Consider the following 23925-nt stretch of genomic DNA (forward strand, 5'->3'; position numbering starts at 1 on the left):
ATATACTGGTAGGAGGACACAGAGTCCCTCCCAGGTACCCTGCCCATTGGTATTTTTAGGGTAGCCAGTACCTGAATCGACTCCATCTTGCTCTCCTTGGTCTGGGGCTCCATATACAGCACTGTCACACAGTGAGCATCCAGGAGACCACTACTAACTTTTTCAGGGATGAGAGTTCAGTGATGTTGGAGCCACTGGGCCCCGTGTTACCATGGAGGAAGAAGCTGGAACATGGCAATGCCTTCCAGCGCTGGTTTCAATCTGGACCCTTGGAGGGGGCCAGGCTCTGGGTATGCTTCTTGCTCCCCATTGTCTTTTGGTCAGACCTCATTTCCAGTGCTGAGTAGAAGCCAGCAGAGCCTCATCAGTGGCAGTATACTCATGTCCTCAGAGTGGCATAAAGTGGGTCTTGTCCTGAGTCTTGAAAACCTTTGTTCTCACCTTCCCCACTCCATCTCCTCACTGTTCCTAGACCTCTCACTATTCTGATTGTTCCTTGGAGTGGGACTAGTCACTGTTGATCACTTCCTGCCAAACAATGGGCATCCACTTCTGAATCAAGGTGTGACCATGTGTTTTCTTTAGGCTACTAGTATGTGAACGGAAGTATTGCCAACCTTTCAGGCCCCAGTGCTTTTCTGTCTTTTTTTCTATTTATTTATTTATTTATTTATTTATTTATTTATTTATTTATTGTAGCCCCAGCTGGCCTGGAACTATGTAGACCAGGCTGGCCTTGAACTCATAGAGATCCGACTATTGCTATGTTTGTAGCCCAGGCTGGCTTCAAACTTGAGGTGATCTTGGGGCTGGAGAGATGGCTCAGCAGTTAAGAGCACTGGCTGCTCTTGCAGAGGACCCAGGTTCAATTCCCAGCACCCACATGGTGGCTAACAATTGTTTGTAACTCCAGTTCCAGGGGATCCGACACCCTCTTCTAACATCCATGGTCATTGCACAGCACAGGTACATTTACATCATACATGCAGTACACACACACACACACACACACACACACACACTCACACACAAAGAATAAATTAAAATATTAAAAAAAAACACACTTGAGGTGATCTTGCCACAGCCTCCTGAGCACTGGATGACAGGCATCACCTGACCCTTTCCCTGGCTCTTTCTGCTGTGGGGTTGGATGTTCTAGATAAAAGTGACTTTGTCATCTTGGGTCCCACAGAAAAGATTACATGTATCAGAGTCCTAGACAAGCTTCCCATGGAACAGGAGAGAGAAACCAGTGATATTTGGGATCTTTTGTTATTGCAGCAAAACTCAGCCTATTCAGATAGATGCATGCTCATTTGTCAGGTCCTGGAGGGGATGCAAGGGAAGTAGAGAAGGAAGCCACACCCAATACCATGACCTGGGGTCAGAGGAACTTCCATTCTGTCAGCATCTCAGAGCAGTAGTTCCTCCCTGTGAATAGCTGGCAGCAATGAGTTCTCATTGTCTGTGTAAGCAAAGGTGTGGGGCGTCTTTGCCTGGAGAGGCCCCTACCCCTCACCAGCGGTACATTTTTCCTGTTGACCCTGACTCTTCTCCCTAGCACATTGGGCTAAATGTTTTAACACTTTACTATGGTTTAAATATACAGAGGTTAAAAGCAGGCTGGTGGCATAGCTTAGTGGTGGAGCCCTGGGCTAGCACATACAGGGCCCTGGGTTTCACCGCCAGCACCATCAAACATCAACAGAAGGTTCAACAGCTGATCTGATCATGGAGGTGAAATTAAAACAGTGAAATAGTACTACCTAATTACAAGAATGGCCAAAATCCACAATCCACATAATTCCAGTTCCATGAGCTGGAACTGTTGCTCATGGCTGTTGGGAGTGCAAAGCAGCACAGCCACTTTGCCAAACAGTTTGGTATGGTCTAGAAAACTAGGTATGCCTTTACCATCTATTCCAGACACAGCCCTCTGGTAGTTACCTGAATGAGCTGAACACTAGTGTGCACTGAGCAACCCTTCCCTGGGGACGGTTAGAACAAATTCCTTCATGACTGGCAGAACTTGAAAGCAAACGGGATGCCCCTCAGCAGCTGCGTGAACCAGCTGTGGTGAATTGCATGGTGGAACGGTACATAGCACTGGCATGCTTCATCTTCGCCATTGACTTGATTGCATTGAGAATAACCTGGAGACACACATTGGGTGTGTCTGTGAGGGGTTTTCCAGAGAGATCTCATTGAGGAAGGAAGACCCACCCTGAATGTGGAGCACCATCCCATGGGCTGGGTTCCAGAGTAAATAAATAAAAACAGGAAAAAGGAGAAAGCGAGCTGAGCAAGCATTCATCACTCTCTGCTTCCTGACTGTGGTGTCCTGTGACTGGCTGCCTCCTGCTCCTGACCCATGCCTTCCCAGTCATGATGGACTCTGTTCCTATGAACTGTAAGCCAGAATAAACCATTCATTCTTTACCTTGCTTTTTTGTGTCTGGTCACCACAATAAACAAAGTAACTAATAAAAATGCTAAAAAGAAATATGCTGTCAAATAATGAGAAATATGCAAGAAACTTTGTGTGTGTGTGTGTGTGTGTGTGTATGTTGGTGTGTCCATGTGTGTCTGTGTATGTAGGTATATCTGTGATTTTGTGTGTGTTTGTGTCTGTGTGTGTGTTGGTGTATCTGTGTGTCTGCATGCCTGTGTATCTGTTTATCTGTGTGTGTCTATGTGTGTCTGTGTGTCTGTGTATCTGTGTGTATGTCTGTGTGTATATGTGTTGGTGTGTGTATCTTTGTGTCTGTGTATGTTGGTATGTCTTCTCTATGTCTATCTATGTCTCTGTGTGTTTGTCTATGCGTCTGAGTGTAAGTATGTCTTTTTATGTATCTGTGTGTGCCTGTGTGTTTCGGTATGTGTCTCTGTGTGTGTATATGTTGGTGTGTGTATCTTTGTGTCTGTGTATGTTGGTGTGTCTGTGTCTCTATGTCTATCTATCTATGTCTCTGTGTGTTTGTCTATGTGTCTGAGTGTAAGTATGTCTTTTTTCTTTTTTATGTATCTGTGTGTGCCTGTGTGTTTCTGTATGTGTGCCTGTGTGTCTCTGTGTCTATATATCTTTGCATGTGTCTGTGTGTGCGCCTGTGTGTCTTGTATGTGTATCTGTGTATGTCTGTGCGTGTGTGGTGGTGGGGTAGGCCTTTTGTCTCTCTGTGTGTCTGTATGTGTATGTGTGTGTATGTTGGGGGGGTCCTCTTAGGGTGTCTATGGGTCTGGTGCCTGGGAACAAGCCAGGGTCTGGATCCTGTTAGGCAAGCTTTCTACATTGGGCCACAACCCTAGCCAGACACATTTGGTAAGTTCCACTAAAGGAAGGAAGCAGATCTAGACAGGCTACACACTGTGTGATTCCAATACCTTAATATTCTGGAAAAAGCAGAACTATGGAGACAGTAGAAAGACCAACAGTGGTGACGCATTAGGAGGAAGAGACTGCTAGTAGGGCATAGGGGTGTTATAGGGCCAGGAAACTCCCTGTACAATGCTGTGCCCTGTGTGTTATTTATCCAAATCCTAGACTGAGTGCTGATCCTGAACTCTGGTTTTTTTTTTTTTTTTTTTTGAGGTAAGGTTTCACTATGTGGCTCTGGCTGGTCTGGAACTTGCTATGTAGATCAAGCTGCCCTCAATCTCACAGAGATCTGCCTGCCTCTGCCTTCCAAGTGCTCGGATTAAAGGCATGCACCTCCACACCCGGCCTCCTGGTATACTCTTGACTTCACCTGATGACATGGGCATGGCTGTTGTTCTAATGAAAGCCTAGCTCTGGTGGGAGTGATGGAGGGGAAGGTTGTTGGGGTTTCCAGGGATTCATGGAACTCTTACTTTCTGCTCCATTTTGATGTAAACCTAAAACCATGCTAGAAAACTAACAGGGCTAAGGAGATAGTTCAGTGAGTAAAATGCTTGCCACATAAGCGTGAGGACCTGAGTTCAGATCCCCAGAACCCATGTAGAGCCAGATGCATTAGGGCACATCTGTAATCACAGCACTCCTATGACGAGATGGGAGGTGGAGATAGGAGGATCCCCAGAGCCTCATGGGCTAGCTTGCCTGAGGACTCAGGAGCCAACCACAGATTCTGGTTCAAAGCAAGGTGGAAGGTGAGAACTGGTACCCGTGGCTGTCCTCTGACCAGGATCTATGCATGTACCATGGCATGAATGTGTCTGTGCTCACACACATAAGTATGTATACATACACAGATTTTTTAAAAAGAAAATAGCTGAACGTGGTGGTGCGTGTCGTTAATCTCAGCATTCAAGAGGCAGAGGCAGGCGGGTCTCTGTGAGATTGAAGCCAGCCTCGTCCACATAGCAAATTCCAGGCCAGCTGGGACTACAGGGAGACCCTGTCTCAAAAAATCAAAAATAAAATAAAGAAATAAAATAAAATAAATAAATAAACAAACTAGAAAACAGCTATTAAAAATAAGTAAATGTGGGGCTGGAGAGATGGCTCAGTGGTTAAGAGCACTGGCTGCTCTTGCGGAGGACCCAGGTTTGGTTCTCAGAACCCACATGGCTGCTGACAACTGTTCCTAACTCCAGCTCCAGGAGATCTGATGCTCTCTCCTGGCCTCCACGGGCATTGCATGCACATGGTGTATTTCCATGCATGCATGCATGCAAAACACTCATACACATAAAATAAAAATAAATAAAAATTTAAAATTAAAAAAATAAGCAAATGTAAAATCTGTAACCAAAAATACAGCACTGAAGTGAAGTGCTCATTTAATAGACTTAATAACAGATAAGAGTCAGACACGGTGGTGCGTGCCTGTAATTCCAGTACTTGGGAGGTGGAGGCAGGAGAATCAGAAGTTCAAGGCCAGCCTGAGCTTGCATAGTGGTATTCTGCCTCAAAAAAACAAACAATTCAAAACAAAACACTTAAGGAAATTCTTCAAGTCAAAGAGAAAGATTCCCAGGTGGACAGCCAGACCATCAGAAGGAAATGGAGAGGACTAGAAATTTTAAGTATGTGGACAGATATGAGAATTTTTTTCTTGACTGTTTAATCAAAGCTTCTAGAAATGTAGGGGTAAGAGCATGGTGGCACAGACACAAAGAGCAGAGGGGGATCAAGGCTGTCAGACTGCCCTTACACAGTCATAGGACTTACTCTCTTGGCCTAAGGGGCAGCAGGGCATAGTCACCTGTTTTCTGTTGCTATTCACACAGGCTGGGTATGTTATGATGAAAAGAGGTTTATTCTGGCTCATGGTTGTAAAGCTGCAGGGTTTAGGGGCCACATCTGATGACAGCCGTCCTGCTGGCAGTCCTGAGTGGGCTCAGGGCGCCAGGCAGCAAGACGCAGAGAGCACGCACATGTGCATCTTTTGCTCTCTCTTATTGAAAGTCACCAGGATTCTGGGGCTGTGGCTCACATTTGGTAGAGTGCTTGCTTAGCATGCTGAGTTCAGTCCCCAGCCACTGCATAAATCAGGTGTGGTGGTGCACACCTGCAATCCTAGCCTTTGGGAGGTAGAGGCAGGGGGATCACAAGTTTAGGGTCATCCCTAGATATAGTGAGTTGGAGGCTAGCCTGGACTACATGAGAACCTATCTCAAGAAATAAATAAGCCAAACTAGAAGGGACTTCTGATTTTGTCAGAACTTGGACTTGGAGCTCAGACAGAACCCAGTCTGGACACTAGACTTGAAACAAGGCCTCCTATGTATGCAACAGTTGCCTTGCACTCTCCTCCTGTATAAGCTTGTCCTCTTTGAACAAAGCCAGAGGATCCACAGTTATCCCTCTACCGTTCCTTTTCTGGAAAATACTTATCCCACCAATATCATGTTAGCATTGAGGAAAGCAGCTGATAAGGCTAATTTATACTGAGGTATGAGTGGTGACTACTTAAATCCTGCCTAACGGGGCTGGCACAGGACTGACCTCCAGGAAACCATTCTGATGGCTGAGGAGCAACACCTGGGGTGAAGGGAAGGCAGGGCTCCACTGTGGGTACATCATCTGACCTCCTGTAACCGCTGCTTCTATGAAACAAAGGCTGATGCTAGAATAGCCCAGTGGGCCTTCTGCTCTGACTTCCTGACTCCCTAGAAAATAAATACATCCTAGTATTTTCTAGTGCACATTCTTGAGGCCAAGAAGTTACAGAGGCAGAAGAATCTGGGTTTGGAGTTGAGCTGGTCTCAGAGGAGGTAGTGAGCTGGGGCACCTTTCCCATTACCTCTGAGGCAGTTCTCCCTAAAATTAGAGACTCAAGCTCCTCCTGGGCCTGTGGTCATTAGAAGCAAGTTACATGCATGAGGTTCAGGATGCATATACATGAGGGTCAGAACCTGCTGCCTGGGACATGGAAAATGCTCATGCATGAGTTTGACTCTCCACACAGAAAGGCCTCTATTTCTTCACTGTCATGAAGAATAAGGTGCCTGGGGGTGGCTAACATGTTGAAGCCCTGGGTTCCATCCCTAGGGGGAAGGGGGTGGGTATAATGCCCCCCTAAGCCACGCTGAGGCTTCTAGAATGTTCCTTGAAGACAGTTGCTGGGCCAAGAGGAGCCAGTAGACCCAAGTGCAGTATGGTGGCCACTTCCCTCGCCTGTGCCTGGTGTGTTGTCCCCTGTGGCTACAGACACTCCGTGCTATCTCTGGACTGTGTTGGTCCAGTGACATAATCATGGGAGGCTGGGGACAAAGAACAAGAACTCCAACCCACTTGCACCCTGTGGGGCATCCCCCACTGAGAGCTGCAGGCAGGCCCCAGCTCCTCTCTCTGGGAAATTCAGACAGTTATATTTCCAAAATAAAGGGAACAAAGCTCCCCCCTCCCCTCCCCATGGCGGTAATTATGTGCTAATAAAAGGAGGTTTAATGGCTGTCATTGAGAGGTGGCTCAGGGAAGGAGACAGCTCTGACAGCTATACTGGCTGTCACTGGATGGGGGAGGCTCTGAAGGGACAGGAGGAGGGGAGGGGACCCCAGGGATAGCCTGGGAGGCTTCCCTCCTTTCCCCTGTGTGCAGAACTTCCAGGGAAAGGCATGAAGCAGCCTCAGAGGCCACCAGGCCCTCGCTGGTCTCCTCTGGCTTCTGGAATTTCTGTTGGCATGTGGCACTGGCTAAGGAAGCAGTTGAGCATACAGCAGCCAATAGTCTGAGAGCCACAGGCCCCATTCTTAGGAAGCCTTGAAGGCCAAATGAGGTTCTTACCCCAGTGCTCTGGAGTGGTCTGTGAGTGAGTCTGGCTTGTCTTCCATCACTGGACAGGTGTCACCCTGCTGAGATCCTGTAAGGAAGAGCCCCAGCCAGCTCTGGGTGGCTTCACACACTGGCAGGGTCAGATCTAGTTTCTCAGCAGTGATGAGACATGGACAGATGCTAATACAGTTGAGAACTGGCATGTGGCACCAATCTCCCATGTCCCTGCCAGCCAGCACTCCCTTCAGCCCTGGAAAAACCTGAGGCACCGCCTTTCCCAGGTGTGTTTTTTCCTCAGGGATGAGCCTGGGTTTGTGAAGACCTGTCCCCTTGCGGTCCCTTGAACAGAAGCTAACACTTCTGGATGGAATTGGACTCTGCAGTATGACCTTCTCCTGGCTAATGTGCTCACACATGGGATACACTGGACCAGTGAGGAGACAGGGCTGAGGGGACTTAGGGGTGTGGCTGCTCTACAGATGGGCAGGATTTGTGTTTAGTGCTGATCCCATCCTTGACAGGGCTGTTTGGCAAGACAGAGGGAGGATGGAGGGGCAGAGAAGGAAAGGGAGGTGGAAAAGATGGCACAGCACCTTGGAGGCCTCACATAGTTATTCGGCCAAACTCCTGCAGCTGGTCCCTGAGCACAGGAAGCAGGGTTATAGCTAGGAGGGAAGGGCCTGGAACTTTCTCTGGCCACCTCTCCCTCCAAGTCCAGGAGATAGGTCAAGGTAGGATCTGACAGTCAGTGGCATGAGCCTTCAGCATCAAGGGGCCAGGGCAGTGACTAAAATGTTTCCATTTCCTAATGGTAACATGATGGAGTATGGGTATTGGCCAACTGAGGCAGTTTCCCTGGGTTCAAGGCCAGCCTTTGCAGCTGCCCTATTTGGTTGATCAATGGAACCCTTACTGTATGCCAGCATAGGGTATAGTCAAGGAGTTTTGAGAACCCAAATCCTGTGTCTACTCTTAAGCTCCTTCCTCCCTTGAGGACACTTAGCTGTACCCTAGTCCATGATCTGCACCTCCCTGGTGCTCCTCAGCCCATCTTCATCCAGGTGATGGCACTGGGCACTACACACAGACTGACTTTTTTATTATAATCTCTCTTTTGAATAGAATGCCTTTTCTAAATTTCCCAAGAAAAGCAGTGCTGGAGGGAGGAACAGTGTCCCCGCCCCCCCCCCCCCCCCCCGTGCTTGATTGGGGTGGCCAGTCACTCATCAGGGTTTCAAGGAGCAGATCACTGACTTTAGGGGGGACTTGACCTCCTGGTCTAACTGACTTTTCTGGGCAGCTCCCCAGTCCTGTGGACATGTCCCTCCTTTGACATCCACAGTAACATCCTGTCACCTAGAAGCCCCAAAATCATCCCCCACACAAACAAGGCAGTCAGGCGAAGCAACACTAATAACAAGCAGCTGCACGGAGGTCACGCACCAGGAAGACATTCTTTTATTTATTTATTTCTATATATTTATTTTGTTGCTCTGGGCTGAATCCAGTACCTGACATAGGTTATGCAAACATTCCACCACTGAGCTATAGGCCCCATTGCTGGGCCTATCTGAAGCCCTCTCTCACCAAGCCCTACTGCCAGATCCAGCTGGCTGGGGACTCTGGGTCTCTGTCATTGTGTGAGGACTCAGGGACACTTGGAACAATTGGAGATGTGATGGGGCCATGGACAGGGGTGTCAGAATGTGGTCTGGACACATCTGGGGGACAGGCACCAGGAAAGGGCTGTGACCCCTACCTATCCCTGGGGAGTCTGAAGGGACTAGATAGGGTCTAACTTCCCTGCTCCAGGGAAAGAAATTGAAGCTAAGTTCCAGCAGAGGCTACTCATGGCTCTTGGAATGCCCTGCTGGAAGGGGGTGACTTCACCCTGAGTGACTGCAGTGTGAAGCTCTATGCTCCTCCCTGGATGCCTGGGACACTCAACGGCAGGAACCCAGGCCTCCACCTCAGGATTAGGATGACACACTTTGCACGCACTCTGGCAGCTTCTCTGGCTACAAAAGGAAAAATGTGGAAGACAGAACTGCACTAACAGTGTGACCTAATTGGATAGGACAGCAGTAAGCATGTGCCTAAAGGACAAAGGTCTCTCTGCCTGTATAAGGGTTTGAAAGAGTCAGAAGAACAGCCCAGAAACCCTTTATAATGGCTCAGGGGAGGGATATGTGTCATCTCAGACAATCTGAGTGGTATTGCTGCATCCATGCTTGCATGTAATTGTGTGATTGTGTGTGTGTGTGTGTGTGTGTGTGTGTGATTGTGTGTGTGTGTGTGTCCTATTATCTTTATTTTAACACACTAGCTAAAAAAGTTCTCTTTGGGGACAGGATTTTGCTTGGGGAAGGGTGGGTGACAAAGAGACACATTAAGACTGTCTGGAATATTTTAAGTTTTTTTTTTTAATTGAACAAAGATGTGCTCTTGAACAATTAAAAAAAAATCACCCTTCAAAATTTACTTTGAAAGATATCTCATAAGGCTGGTTCTTCTTCCCCTCTTCATGGGTCACCTTGTTCTGAGGCTCAGACCCTAGATGGGAAACTTTATCTGCAGATGGAGGGGCCCATGGCCTCTGTGCTGGAGTGCCACAGGGGCCAGATCCAGAGGACACTTGGAGTTCCAGCTCCATGAACCATATGGGGTCAGAGATGGTTCACCAGCTCCCATACCCACCTGTGAGAGGACAGGGTGAGCTCAGCCCAGTCCTGAAGGAACTCTTGACAGGATCTCTGCCTCCTATGGGGCAACTCACCATGCATCCCCAGCTCTAGAGTCCTCCAAACACCTTTCCTCCCCCAGTGGACCCTAAGTCATGGCCTGAGTGTCTGCACCTTTGCCTGGGGTGCAGACAGACCTTTCATCCAGGTCTTCTCTAGTTCTTATGGGGCTTTGACTGGGGGTGCTTACATTCCCAGGTGTCCCAGCCTTAAGCTTCTTACTCCTGCCCCTCAGTGGCTAGCAGGTGTTCAACCTCACACAGCACCCCAGTCTTGCCTCCTGTGTTGTCACGTCAGTTCCAGCAGCTGTCACCCCAGCCCTGGGACACATTCAGACTTCCCTGTTGAGTTCTGGCACTCTTCTCTGTCCTAGGCAACCTGGGGACCTTTGGAGTCTTTCCCCTGGTAGAGTCTGAGAACTCAAGTGGGCTAAAGAGGGTAGGAAACATGTGGGGGCCATGGTGCCTATTCCTTGCTGAGAGCTAGCTTCCCCCAGGGATAGAGGCGCCCCTCTTCCTGTCCAGCTAAGCAGGACATTGAGATTCGAGAGCTGGAGGAGGTAGAGGGAGCTGGGCTGTCAATAATGCAATATTTAGCAATTATGCTAGGGGGACCCAGAAGAAGAGTCCCTTCCACTCACAGGGCTCGCAGGGCAGAGGAATGGCTGTTTGACAAAAGGATAGAGAATTATGTAGGAGGTTCCACAGTGAAGATATTTGAAGTAGTGAGGCAGGACCTTGGATTCAAGTATTTAAACTGGGCTTTGAAGGACGACTAGGAGTTCACCAGTTAGAGAAGGCAAAGCAAATGCAAGCATCACCTAGAAAAGCATCAGAATATGAAACTGAAAGGCAGATGGCACCATTAGTGTTGAGCTTTGTGTCAGGCTGCTTTTGACTATAAGTAAACAATCACTCAAGCAATGTGTAAATACATAAATGTTTTATCGGGTCATATAACAAATAGAGCCATGGTATGTCCAGGGCCAATTAACTTAGTAGCTTAGTGGTATGATCAAGAATGATTTCTTCCTTGAGCTTGTCTCTTCATGGTCATAGATGGCTGCCATATCACTAGACAACATGGCCTCAGATATCCAAAGACAGTAAGGGGGTGTTTTCCTCAGAAGGCTCAGCAGACTTCTTCCTAGATTAGCTCCTCTAGGATTGAGTTACAGGATTAATGCCTTGGCAGTAAAGAGGGGCTAGGAAAGCAAGCCCCTGCTATCCGTTTACTATTAGAAAGCCACAAAGGACAGTGTTGTGATTTGGATATGAAATGTTCCCCCAAAGCACATGTTTTGAAGGGTTGGCCAGCTAGTGGTGCTATTTAGAGGTAATTGGCTCATGAGGGCACTAACCTCATCAACAGATGAAACCATGCATGAGTTCATGGCACACTGAGAAGTTAGGAGGTGGGGCCTTGTTAGAGGAGGTGAGTCACTGGGGTATGCCTTTGAAGGGTAAATCTTGTCCCCATTCTCTTGCTCTATCACTTTCTTCTTTCTGGCTACTGTGAGGTGAATAGTACTGCTCTGCCCTTCTGCCATGGTAGACTACCTCAACACAGGCCCCAAAAGCCATAGAGCCAGCTGACCATGCCTTGAGCCCTCTGAAACCAGGAGCCCAAAACCCCCTTTTTTCCTTTAAGTTGTTTGGCTCAGGCATCTTGTTACAGTGAGGAAAACTGACTAAAATTGTCATGGTTACTTTTATGTTGCTGTGACCAAATACCTGACCAGCAGCTTAAGGGAGGAAGAGATTATTTGGGTTTACAGTTAGAAGGCACAGTTCATCACTATAGGGACGGCCATGGCTTCAGGAGCATGAGGTAGTTAATCACATGGTTTCCAGTCAGGAAATAGAGGACATTAAGTGGGGCCAGGCAATAAAACCTGGAGCTTCATCCAGGGACTCACTTCTTCCAGTGAGGTTCCATCTACTTCCTAAAGGTTCCACAACCTTCCAGAACAGCTCCACCAGCTGGGGATCAAGTGCTCAAACAATGAGCCTGTGGGAGGCACTTCACATTCAAACACCAGCCTGTGGAAGAGGGTGGAAGGGAAGCGCTTAGATAACATGCAGTGTCTGCCCAAGTCTTTACTATCACCATAGGAGTAAGAGTCAGGGTTAGCCCAGGAAGGACCCTAGACCCAGGGCATCTGCTTGGGGGAGATACCCTAGGGAGAGGCCCCAAGGAGTGACAGTCTGACTTCACAGTACTGCATGTGGAGCCAGACCCAGCTGTCTGGTCCGACAGCTGCTTGATTTTCAAAGTAACCACCTCCATGTTGGTTTGAGTATGAAACATTCCTCTGGGGCTCAAGTGTGAGTCCTCTATCCCAGCTAAGGGTGCCATCTTGGGGGGAGCTGGAAACTTTAGGAGATGAGTGGGGCCTGACTAGAGGAAGTAGGTCACTGGAGGCAGGGCCTTAAGGGCTTGGTTTCTTTCTGGTATCTTTCTGTGTTCTGCTCTCTGCTTCCCCACCACCATAAAGTAAGCTGGTCTGCTCCACCATTTGCTGTTCTCCCAACAGTCTGCCTTAGGCCCCAGGCATGGAGCCAGCTCACCATGGACCAAAATCTCTGAGACTGCCAGTTCATCCAAATCTCTCTTTCTTCAATTCTCTCAGGTTTTTTTCACAGGTATAAGAAACTAACAAAACCTAATGCACTGTGAGGCCAGACTCCAGGGTTACCCACATCATAGACAAGGCCACAGAGACCCAGAGAGATGCAAGCAGCAGGGAGAAAGCCAGAATTCAGGGCTGGCCTCCCTGACCCCAGGCTGTCTAAGAGATTAGGGTAGGGTCTCTTCCAGCTTCCTCCAGCTTCCTCCCTTGAGGGGCAGAGCTGGAAAGTGCTCCAGGACTCTAAGACATAGTAGAGAACTGAACTCCATCTTGTTCAAGCACTGTGGCCCAGAGCAGAAAAGAACCCCCAGCCCCATGTCCTTCAGATTGAGGGTGTGGTTACATACTGTCAATACATTGCCATCTGCAGCCAATGCCTGCAGGATTTTGAGTGCTCCCATCTGCAGGAAACAATACTGAGGCCCAGGACAGTGAGGTGCTGATCAGAGTTAGAGCCCCTCCTGCCCCTGCTCCCGGTGGCTTGAGCCACAGATTCCTTATGGCTATTCAGCCCCATGTCCCCAAATGGTTGAGCCATGGGCCTTTGTAAACTGCAGGCCCTATAGACATGACCAGAACCTCTAGTGACAGGCCCAAGAGTGAGTTTTCAGCAGTACAGGGGCTTATGAAGAGCAGAGCTCAGCTGACAGAGACAGGGGCGGTAAGCTGCTTAAGGTCACACAGCTGGCAGGCGGAGGTGAGAGCCTGGTGGCCGGGTTCGCAGACAATTCTGGCTGGGAAAGAAATGGATACTGGGTCCTTGGCTCTTCAGAAGCTCCTGAAGCTGCGCTTGGAGGCTGGTTTGGATGGTGCCAAGCAAAGCTGGTACAACCTGCCCAGGTGGCCTAGGTGAGACCCCAGTAGAGCTCTTGATGCTCCCAGGGAAGCTGGGACAGCTATGCCACCTTGTTGCCTAGCACATCCAAACTTAGTACAGGCTAATTTCAACAGTGTCCACCTGGTGGAGGCTGGCTGCCCCTTCTGCTCCCTGCTCTGTCCCCAGCCCTTTGCTTCTGCCTCTGACTGCAATCTCCTCCCAGGCTCCAGGCTTCCATGGGTTGCCAGGCCTGGTAGCTCTCCATAGTCAGTGGGGAGAAGACCATTCTAGGAGAAGGATCTTTGGGCAGGTGACCTTGTCCTGCACCTACCTCACTAGGTGACTGTGGGAAGGTCACACCCTTGTCTGGATCAGAGGCTGTATATTTGCATGGCCAGAGATTTGGCCTGGCTTATCTAGAGATGAGGGCTATAGGCTCTGCTCCCACCCTCCAGGTGAGGAATCTGACTGTATTCATTTGAGAGTCAGAAAATCTGCATTAACCACCAACTCTGTGCACTAAGGATACCACAGAGAACAAACCCAACCATCCTGTCCTTGTGAGAGACCCTGCCTAGAATGATATTGTCTAGCATTTTGAGATTCTTCTGGGTAAATAAATGGGATGGATGGGTGGATGGATGAGAAGATGGATGTAGTGAATGGAGAGGTAGATGCAAAGATGGGTGGGTGGATGGATAGATGAATGGATGGATGGATGAATGGATGGGAAGATGGATAGACAGATGAATACAGGGATGCATAGATAGAAGGAAGAAAAGAAGGGGGAAGGAAGGAGGGAGGAAAGGAAAGAAAGAAGGAAGGAAGAAAGGGAGGGAGGGAGGGAGGGGAGGTGGCTGACTGGTTGGTTAAATGGATAGATGAAGAAATGGTTGAATGAGGAAATAGATGGATGAGGAGAAGGATGGATGGATGGACACAGAGGAGGAAGCACGAGTCTCTGCCCAATTGCCTGTGGCTAGATTTCCCTCTCTTGACAGATGGTGCTGATGGATTGGCTATGTCTCCCTGGTGGAGAGTGCAGGAGCAGCCCTGGGTTAGAGGGACAACAATCTGCTGGAAAAGACTTAGTAATAAGTGGGTTACACATTAGGGAAGGAGGCTTTTGGGATGTGAAATCCCCAAACTGTGTTTACTTCATCAGGCCCCAGTGTCATGGCATCTTGGAGGTGCTGGGGTTGGTGTGCAGCCACAGAGAGCCCAGCACAGGATAGAGGGACATGCTGGTCAGCAGGAGAGTCAAAGAGAATGCTTCCGGCTTGTGGGGGCCATCTCAGTGTGAGTGGCTTGCAGCAGCCCTCTAGTTATCTCAGAGTCTATAGCAAGAGCCTGTGAGAGCTGTGCCATTTTCAGTGGCAGGATGGACCATTCAGCTCTGTGTTGGGGGATGTCTCTGGTTCCACTCATAAATCTGGAAGTGAGGCTCAGAGGATGGCCCAGCCTGCTGAAGGTCAGTGCTGAAGGTCAGTTCATTGACCACATTGCTGCTAAGAGGCCACGGGTGAAGGCTGTCCCCTACAATGGCAGCAAGATCAAGGTATACAGCAAGTACTATGACAAGCACAGAGCTGGGCACAGACATCAGTGGTTTCAAAGGGCAAGCTCCATCCCTAGCTGTCCCTGAGTCACCAGCATCCATCCTTTCTCCTGTGTCAGGGAGGGTCTGGGAGCTTCCTACCACCCACTGTCTTGTGAATCACCTCCCATCCTCCTAGTGCCTCCCACCATGGGCCCATCATCCCTGCCTCCCCAGTGATCTCCATGTGTGCACAGGTTGACACAAGTGAGGCAGGCAGGAGCTGGTGGCAATGCCCGGTGGACAGTGCTTCTCTCCCAGACAATTTGCCAAGTTTTCTGGTGTCTGGGGTGCTCTTCTCTGTCTGTGGGGGAGACTGACTTCATAGGGACACCATGAGGTGGCAGTAGGCTCAGGGAAGACTGAGTTCCAAGTACCACAGAAGGCTCTAGACTCCTGAGGCCTCAGACTTCGGATAAAGTGTCAAAAGGTCCTGCTCTGCACCTAGGCAGTCTTCTTAGCCCTCAGTTGTGCGCCCATGCCCCAGTGAACCAGCCTGGAGGCCAGCAGCTCTCTGAACCCCACTGCTGGGCCTTGAATACAGCCCCTCTATGATGAGAAACTCTGAGGGCTGTTACGGTTCTCCTCAGTGAGCTGACCTGAGCTCATTCCCAGTCATCTCAGCCAGCAGCCTCCAGATGGGACAGACCCAGATCCACAGAGGCCTAGGGAGTGTGTCCCACAGAGCCAGAAGTGCTAGCCTTGAGCACATCAGTCCTCAGCTGCGCTGTGGCCACAGGTCACTCACCTCCCATTCCGGAGCCTTCATCCAGTTTTGCAGCATGTGAGTTGGATGCCCTTTGAGCCGCCTATGGGCTCCAACACTGGAAAGTGTCATTTCCTTCTGTTTGCAGCTGTATGCCTTTGGTTAAGCCCTGAGCCCTTCCTGACAGATAGTAACAAAATAAAGACAGCTTTTTTTTTTTTTTTTTTTTTTAATGGCACAGGAATTGAACACAGAACTCTGGGCTTACCTCCTTCCCCAGTCTCAGAAATGTTTTTTGTTTGTTTGTTTTGTTTTTAAGTGTATGTGAGTGTGTATACATATGTATGCAGGTACCTGTGGAAGCCAGAAGAGGGTGTTGGATCCTCTGGAGCTGGAGTTACAGGGCATTGTCAGCCACCTGAGGATGATGCCGGGAACTAAGCTCCTGTCCTCTGGTAGAGCAGCAAGTGTTCTTAAGTGCTGATCCATCTCTCCAGCTTCAGGGACCGGGGTTTTTGCTGAAGAAGCCTAACAGTAGTTAACCTCCGCCTTTTTTGCAAGGTGTGTTCAGACTAGATTTCACCTCAGGCACTCCTCACAGCCTTGCAAGCTGGTATAACTTTTGCCTCCAGCCTACAATTGGAGAACCTAAGGCCCAGCAGAAGGGGCAGATGCACAGGCCCTAGGTGTGTCACTAGACAAGGCCTGATCCCTGGTGCTGGCAAGGGTGCAGCCCCTGGCCGTCTGTCCCAGGCTGGCAGTGTTTGGGAGGGCAGAGGAGTGATGGGCCCTCCCTCGGTGCTGATGTTGGAAGCTGGGATGCTCCTGACAGCTGTGTGGGTAATGGCATTTCTCCATCACCGCTAATAGCATGTTTAGCTTGCAGACTGCTCTGTTTGCCTGGTGCCTCCCACAGACCCAGAGCTGGAAGAAGCTCAACTGCCTGGGGTGGGGCAGTTGCAGCACAGGGGCCTCCTTGTTTCTTGCAATACCCAGGCCAGTGGCTTTCTCTAGGACCCTGGGTCTGCTCCCTCCCCTGCCACCAAACCACACTTCCCCTCACTTTCCTGCCTCACCTTTTTGGTCCCAGGGAGCTCTCCCAGCCTCTAGGACTGTAGAAAGGGCTACCCAACTCATTTCTTGCCAGGCCTGAGTGTGCCCAGGTGGCTTCCTCTTGCACTGTGGGTATCTGAGAACTGGCAGGACCAGGACCAAGCCTACTCACCATCAGGGGTAGCTAGACCCCCCAGCCCCTCTAATGCAGTTACTCCTGAGACCCTGCTTGCCAGGTTAGCAGGAGGAGCAGCTCACGCTCTTGAGGGCTTCTTCCCTGGGTCACACACAGACCCCAAGGGCTCAAGGGCTGCCTGAAAACAGACTGGCAAGTGCCCCTTTATGGAGAGAAGACCCTTCTGTTGTTTTTTGGGGGGGGGCTTCACTGTCTCACATGGCCCCAACTTCATTCCTAAGCTTAGCTCCTACCTCAGGAGGCTGCAGATTTCTGTTGTGTCACCTTGGGGTGGCCACCAGCTAAGGCAGACTAGACCTCACAATGGGCAGCAGGGGCAACTGGGGTATAAGACGCTGGTCTATCCGTCTACCCCTTTGCCTTAGGGAAAGACTCACTTGTGGTTTTGTTTACCTGTCCTTTGCTTGTCATGGGACTCACCTCTGGAATGTGCCCCCCTCCAGGGCAGGACATGGTTCTGGTCACTGTGATCTTTGGTGGCTCAGAGGTGGGTGCAGTTACCTGTTATCTAAGATGATGTCTTTAGGCTGTGTTCCCATTTCCTTCCCACGACTGCACAAAGAACTGTCCAAGTTTTCCATTTTTCTTGGATGTAGCATAAACAGTCTGCCTTATTGACATGCCCACCACCCCCACTTTCCTCAACTTGCAGAACATTTTGGCTGGTTCCACTTTTTACTATTATAAGTAATGCTGCTATAAACGGCTCTGCACGTATAGCTCTTTTCCTCTTTGCAATTATATCTCTGGGAGGAATTCCAAACAGTGGGATTATTGGGTCAAAGAGCATGGCGTATTTACAGTCCTGGATGGGAAAGGGTGGCCTCATTCTCAGCCCCTAGGAAGGGCCTGTATCCCCAAGGTCTGTCTGTGGGAGCAGGCCCACAGTGGTCTCTTCCCTGAGACCAGTGCTCTCTGGCTCCTGTGGGCAGGCACCAAGACAGAGAAAGGCAGTGCAGAATGCAAACAGTGGTGGTGGTGGGGGGAACTGTGGGAACAGGGAGTAGGGCCAGGATCCCTGTTCTCTTATCAGACCCCTGCCTCCCTAGGACAGCTCTCAGGGTCCTGCAGTCTCCAGAACTGAGCAGTGTCCCTCCTGAGTGGGTCAGTCCCTGTGTCCCAGGCCTCAGCCTATTTCCCCTTCCTCCTCCAGACTCCTGGTGAAGGCCCTCTTAGGGAACAAAAGGTCTTTATCACTGAACACCAGGGGTCTTTGCTGTCCCTTTGGCTGCTGTTCCATCCTCTGCCCCTCACGTCCTCAGTTCCCTGAGTCCCTTTTCCCATCATCAGCCTCTGATCTGTCAGTCTGGATAGTAGAGGGAAGCGGTCTAGACAGTCCCCCGGGTCCTCTTGTGCTGAGGAGATTTATTTTAAATATTTATTTATTATTTTTATTTATTTTATTTGTGTGAGTGTATTGCCTGCATGTATGTAAGTGCACCCATGTTGTGCAATGCTCATGGAATTCCCGTGGAACTGAAGTTATGGATGGTTGTTAGCTGCCTTGTGGGTGCTAGGAATTGAACCTGGGTCCTTTGCAAGAGCAGCCAATGCTCTTGGGGAGATTTATTTTAGCTGGGATGTGCCCTGCTTAGGGTTGCCTGTACTTTCTAGGGGGCCTTGGGGCATACCTAAACTGCTACGGACTCAGGGTAGTTCTGTGGGAGGGGCCCTGGCAGTCTGAGTTCCAGCACCAGCAGTGATAAACATTTGCCAAGTAGCAGAGGCAGGAGTAGCATGGGTATGACCAGTGTCTAGGCCTCTAGTGGCAAGAAGTTCTGAAAGACCCAGGCTTCAGCAGTGTGGCCTTCCTGACACAGGCCTGGCTCCTGAGCTAGCCCCCATATGGAGCCCAGGTGCTAAAGTAATCTGAAGGAGCTGTAGTCTCTGCCTTTAGGCTAGTGCTGGGATGCTTGAGGGCTGTAAAGGCTAGCACCCTGTTTTCAATTTCCTCCCCTCCTCCTGCAGTGCCTCACTCTGCGGTTTGGATGGCTGATGAGTTAAACAATGGCCAAGGAGAGTGTGGGTGCTCACGAGTGGGAATCGTGTGGGTTGTGTGATTTTTTTCCCGGACAGGTAGTGGTGAAAGACAGAGGAATTATTCTAAAATCTCAAGAGATGAGTTCTGCAAAGGTGTTGCATGTCTGGGGAGACGGGAGACCAGTGTGGGGGGCACTCCCAGTGGTAGGTGCCAGGCAGGGCAGGGCCGATCCCAGTGAGGGTCTCAGGAAGGCCACTGCCCCACTAAGATGATTTTTTTGTTGGCCCAGGTGTTCCCATACAGAGAACAGCCACCACAGTAGCCAGTCCACACAAGAATTCAGTGGGGCTGGCAGTCAGCTGACCTGCCCAGGTTGCAGCCAGACAGTGATAGAGCTCTTCCTTGTATCTCCTCCTTCATGCTGATATGGGGGTCACATCTCTGAGGATGAAATCTGGTAGGGTCACCAAAGTGAATGGAGTTGGGAGCACTACCATTTATGTTCAGTGCATGCTCAGCCAAACCCCAGTTCCCACCTCCCTCCCTCCTAGGCTTCTCCTTCAAAAACATGTCTTTCATGCTAGAGGAGGGGCCGGAGTAGATTGGGAAGAGGGAGGCTCTATTGGTACCCCAAGTCCCAGGGTGTGAGCCTGGCAATTCTAGGATTCATAGGACCCTGTCAGACTCCTAGAAAAGCTAGCTAATGCTGACCAGAGATTAAACCTCACCGCCACCTCTGATCTCCACGTTTTTCACTGACAACAGGTCATTTATTGAACAGAGATTCCAGTAGTGATAGTCTCAGTAAAAGAGGATTGGGCAGGGGCTGTTGGTGACACATCCTTATGATAGTCATTGGGGCTGTTCTCAGATGCTCCAGTGACTTTTATCTGAGGCCCATGGCAGCAGGTGACCTCCCCCTCTATCTCTACTCAGGCATGGCCATACAGTGCTTTCACCAGTAAAACGTGAATGTAAGTGGAATGTCACTCTCAGGCAGGAGCTCTAAGAGTCCATGGATTCTCTTTGCTTCTCTCTGAAACCCTGGACATGGCTGTTGAAGTCCCTGTCAAACTGGATCACCGAGTGACTGTGGTATACAGAGCCCTCCTGTGGACTCAGTAGGTATGTTGCCTATGAAAGACATATACTCCAGTTTTAAGCCACTAAGATTCAGGGGATGTTTGTAACCACAGCCTAACCTAGTCTATATTAACCGGCCAGACTTGTCAGTAATATCCCTGTCTAAGACTTCAGAATAAAGACCTTTCAGGTGGCTGGGCTATTAGGCTTTCCACCATAGGAATATGAACACAGAGAAGCCATACTTCAGAAAGAAAGAGGAAGAAAGCTGGTATAGTGAGGTTGGCAGAGACATTCTGTTTCCTGTGGAAGATCTGGATGTCTACAAGCCCCTGTGTGGGTCATAGAACCTTTTAGTATCTGAGCCAGGGCTTGTTGGGTTTTCTTTGAGCTGATTCCTTCTTCAGGGTAAGGGGGACAATCCCTCACTTTATGGATGAGGTATGTGTCATGGAAAAATGTTCATTTGTTCCTTTTCCTGGTAAAATAATTTAAACACTAGAGAGAATATAGTTCTTACTTTCTCCTCTCAACTAAGCTCTCTCAAAGTTCTCATCAGCAGGGTGGGGGCTATGGTCTGAAGGTCTGTTCCTCACCGCAGCTGCTCAGGTGATGGTGTTAAGAGGTGGGAACAGGGACTGGGGAAGCAGCTCAGGGGTGAAAGTGCTTGCCTGGTATGTGGGAGGCCCTGGGCTCAGTCTCTTGCAATATAAGACAAAATCAAAGACATACACACACAGAGTAGAGTACCATTAGACTAATGGTGTCATGTTGTACCCATTTTCCTGAAATCTGCTCTATCCACACAGTGGATTATTGGTTTTAGACAGGGTGTTTAAGAGTCTACGCTGGCCTCAAACTTGCTGTGTAGTCAAGGATGACTTTGAACTTCTGATTCTCCTGCCTTCACTTCTGAGTGCTGTGCCATAGGTGTGCACCATCATGACTGGTTTATGTGATGCTGGAGATTAAACTGAAGACCTTGTGAATGCTAGGCATGGTCTCCCAACTGAGCTACATCCCCAGCAGTCAAGCATCAGATTGCTGACTGCCCGATTCTATCAGTACCCAGCCAGCCAGGTGACCTGACAGGGAGAGAAGTGGTGAGGGAGGACAGGGACAGAGCCCTTGTGTTTCCAGACTCAAAGGGCTAAAGCCAAAGCCCAGCAGGCACAGTTGAGCCTTAGCACTCAAGGAAGAATCTTCCAGGCCCCTGGTGCAGTCTCCTAGGTGTCTCCTAGCAGTCCTTCCAAGCAGCTGGCCCTAAAACCCTGTCTTAGTTTCATTTCCTGTTGCTGTGATAAAATACGCTGACAAAAGCAACTTAAGGGAGAATAGGTTTATTTGACTCAAAATTCCAGGTTACAGTCCACCACTGAGGGAAGGTCAGGGCAGGAACTTGAAGTAACTACTTACAATCAAGAGCAGAGGGGGATGTGTGCTAATGTTTAGCTTGCTCTCTCCTTTTCATGCAGCCCAGGGCCCAGACCATAAAAGGGTGCCCACCCCTCCAGTCCACAGTCAGAGTGAGCTTTCTCACCTCAATGAACTCAGTTTAAAAAAATCCCTTATAGGGCTGGAGAGATGGCTCAGTAGTTAAGAACACTGACTGTTCTTGCAGAAGACCCGGGTTTGAATCCAAGCACCCACATGCCAGCTAACAACTGTCTGCAACCCCAGTTCCAGGGGATCCGACAGCCTCTTCTGTCCTCCGCAGGCATTGCACAACATGGGTGCACTTACCTATATGAAGGCAATACATGCATACACATAAAAATAATAAATAAAAAATTTTTAAAAATCTCTTATAGGTACACCCACAGGCCAACCTAATCTAGACAGTCCTTCATTGAAACTCTCTTCCCAGGTAATTCTATGCTATTTCAAATCAAAACTAACCAATACAGGGGCTGACAAGATGGCTCAGTGGGTAAAGACACTTGCTGCCAAGCCTGGTAACCTGAGTTCAATCCCTGGGACCCATATGGTGGAAGGAGAGAACCAGTTCCTACAAGTTGTACTCTGACTTCCACACAAAGGCCATGGCACATGCTCTCCCTCTCCCAATAAATAAAAAATGACACCACACACACACACACACACACACACACACACACACACACAAACAAAAAACCCAGACCCCTAGCCTGGGTCCAAAACAAGTGAACTGTGTCTTTGGTTTCAGAAGGCAGCAGTGTGATCCCATGGAGTCCTCCCATGGCTATTAATTCCTGGGTGAATAGTTCTAACCACTTTCCTGCCTCCCAGAGTAGAGCAGGCAGGAGTCAGCTCCCCTGTAAGTTGTGTGTGGATGTGGGGGTGCCACCCAGACTTTCAGGATCTGCACCCTGGAGCTTCAGCAGCCCCAACCTGCCTCTCTGCGGAAGGCAGCAAGTGACTATTACTCAACCAGTAAGAAATCAGTGGCCCGAAGACAGAGAAGCCCAGGGCTGGGGAAGTCAGCCAGCCACAGGCAGGCAATTAAGGGAGAGGCAGAGTTTTTAATTAACAGGTTCCTTTGCTAGAAGATAATTAACAGACTATCCAGGCAGGTATCCTGGCCAACTCTAGCCAGGAGAGGGGGTGAGGGGGACACAGGATCCAGATTCCACCAGAATGAGGAATCTTCTGGCCCCTGAACCCAAGAGAACTGCAGGGTATGGGACTCAGCAGGGACACAGAATGTAGGCTGGAAAGACAGGGGCGGTGTGACCCAACTGTGTCCTGCTTGGCAAAGCCCTCTGTTCTTGGGAATGGGCTGAAGAGGCAGCTACTGAGAATGTCTGGGGTTGTGGTGACAGTGAATTTGTGTATCATCAGAGAAGCTTGAAACTATGTTCATGGTTGGAAAATGGTAGTGTGGAGGTGAGAGCAAGAACTTTGCTAAGGACTTTTCCAAGTTCAAATCTGGATCTCACTCTCACCTCTAAGCATTTCTTCCCTTACCAGGGAAGCAAGAAGGCCACTACTCCAGACAGAGCCATAAGCTGCTGGGCATGTGCAAGGAGCCAGTCCCCAGCTGCCCTAGGGGAAAGGATGTGAGATGGGACTCACTGAGGAAGGTATGGGTTGAGAGCTATTTGTTACAGTCATGGAACTCAGCCCATCCTACCACCCCAGGCTCTCCCTTAACCTCAGCTTCCTTATCCATAAAGTGGGTGAAAATGATGCCCACTTTGAATGATGGTTGTGGGGCAGGATGATATATAAGCTGGCTGGAAAATATTCTGAGAAGAGGAGGAAGAGAAGGTAGAGGAGGAAGAGGGGGAGGAAGAAGAGGGAAGAGGGAAGGAGAAGGAGGAAAAAAGAGGAGAAAGAGCGGTGGGGGACAGAAGAAGCCACCATTGCCCCCGCCATCCCCAGCTGATGGCTCAAACCTGTAGTCCCAGCATGTGGGAGACTGAGGCAAAAAGATTACCTTGAATTTGAAGTCAGCCTGGGCTACATAGTGAGAACTCCAGGCCAGCCTAGACAACAGAATAAGACTATCTCAAAAAACAAGAGATGGGTGTGGTGGAATACACCTTTAGTCCTGGCACTCAGGAAGCACAGGCAGGCACATCTCTGTGAGATCAAGGCCAGCCTCATGTATATAATGAGTTTAAGGCCAGCTGGGGCTACAGGGAGACCCCTGTCTGAAAGAAAGAGAGAAAGAGAGAAAGAGAGAAAGAAAGAAAAGAAAGAAAGAAGAAAGAAAGAAAGGAAGAAAGGATAGTGCTTGCCCTGGGCAAAGGTCAAAGATCACAGCATTTACCTGGCTCCTGAAAGCTGGCAGCTCTTATAGTGCTGAGTAAAGGTGTCCGGTTAAGCCTCTCATGGGGATGGGCAAGGTCCATGTGCTATGCCTGCTCCAGCATGACCAGCTTCTTGAGTTGGGGCTGCTACCTCCTCTCTCTCTAGGGAGGGCTGGCCATGCCTGTG

The sequence above is a fragment of the Nannospalax galili genome, unplaced genomic scaffold (assembly GCF_000622305.1).
Source record: "Nannospalax galili isolate Female #2095 unplaced genomic scaffold, S.galili_v1.0 scaffold1311, whole genome shotgun sequence".
NCBI lineage: Eukaryota > Metazoa > Chordata > Mammalia > Rodentia > Spalacidae > Nannospalax > Nannospalax galili.